Source organism: Octopus bimaculoides, chromosome 17 (assembly GCF_001194135.2).
Source record: "Octopus bimaculoides isolate UCB-OBI-ISO-001 chromosome 17, ASM119413v2, whole genome shotgun sequence".
Taxonomy (NCBI): domain Eukaryota; kingdom Metazoa; phylum Mollusca; class Cephalopoda; order Octopoda; family Octopodidae; genus Octopus; species Octopus bimaculoides.
This window is the reverse complement of record NC_068997.1, coordinates 5,527,475-5,528,994: the sequence shown is the minus strand read 5'-3', so window position 1 is coordinate 5,528,994 and position 1,520 is coordinate 5,527,475. Positions and strand designations below refer to the sequence as shown.

At 38.3% G+C, this 1,520-nt stretch overlaps 1 protein-coding gene across 3 annotated transcripts in view; it reads left to right on the top strand.

Moving 5' to 3' along the window:
- The window catches only part of LOC106868963 (solute carrier family 22 member 4), a 38,745-nt gene that overhangs the window by 5,357 nt on the left and 31,868 nt on the right, over nt 1-1,520 (top strand). The window lies entirely within an intron of this gene.

Sequence of the window (1,520 nt, the reverse complement as noted above, 5' to 3'; positions counted from 1 at the left end):
GAATATGAAAATTTAAAAGTTAAAAACCTTATAATATATATATATATATATATATATATATATTATATTATACTGGCTGGATCGAAACGTGCGTAAGTGACTATGACATAATATACAAAATGACTCATTACATAACCTAAACCTCCACACTGACTCATCTCACAAACTCCACATAATAAAACAACGGCTATCTGGTCCAACGAAAATGCTTTTTCTTGTATTTGTTGCTCCATTCTCCAAGTAAATACATAAACTACGGTTTAAGCAACATATTACCTGCCTCTGGACGCCCTCTTCCCAAGACGGTACCCATACAGGTGATCCCCAGGAGTGCCTCCGGATTTAAACATCCCCACACCCCTGAAGGATCGAGGCAAACCTACCACTTACCTATTCACACACACATAACCCTAACACCCTAGTGAGAGTCGTGCGTGTGTTGGTCTGAAAATTTACCTAATTTTCCAATAAACACAGCATCGGAGATACTAGTTCTAGTCTACTGTTGGTAAAAATCCTCTAAGTTCACAAATTCGTCTATCTGCCGTTATTAAGTATATATGTGAGTCACCTCGTGAGCTGGTGCATTTTACTAGAGGAAAAAGTATTGATCAGCCCCAGTCAAACCTATGTTTAAAGGTTTCCAGCCGCGACCAGCTCATCTTGATTCCATGTTTAGTGTATTTACAAGTGAAAATTGAATTAACTTCGCTGAAACTTTTTTATATAATGTGACGATAATAGCCAACGTGATCTTGCCTTTTTAAGATAACAGGAAGTGATTTGAAGATTTGGCCGTTATTTCTAAGACTTTCAATGACTGCATAGCTGCTCCCTCATTAGTTTGTATTTTTCATGAATGTCACTCCCAATCAAGTTCATCTATGTTGAAAGGTATTCCAGCCGTGACACTCCCCTCTTTTTCGAAAGTATCTCGGACTACATTATGCGTGTCCTCTTGTTTAAGACGATGGAAATTGAGCGATTTTGAGGGAGAATCTGGTTGTTATTTCTTGTTTGTCGAATGGACACGTAGGAGCTTCTTCGTTGTCAATGTCACTCACATGTCAATCGTTGGGGAAAAAAAAAAAAAACACTTTCCTGACACGTTTGTAATTCATCCCCAAAGAATTGTTTTCCATGTTTGACGTATTAAAAACGAATGTGTGACTTAGACGAAGTCTATACAGTTCAGTCACCTTTCTGATGTAATTGTAATGTCTGCTTTGAAAAAGTGATGCAAAAGAACGACGTATTTCATTATCTCCGACTTAAGGTGGTTTTGTGTTATAACACAGAACACTCCGTTATTTAGCTTGTGAGTGCCACTCATATGGACTTGTGGAGCATAAAAGCACTCGTGTTTATATCGTTGAAGGAGGACAATCGTCTATCCAGGCAGTGATGTCACGAATTGCCTTTTGCTATTAATACTGCTTCGGTCGCTACGGCTACTATTGGAAATACTTCCGCCTGTCCCGCCCCCCATTTTCTCGCAAATTTGTTTATTTAAAAAAAAA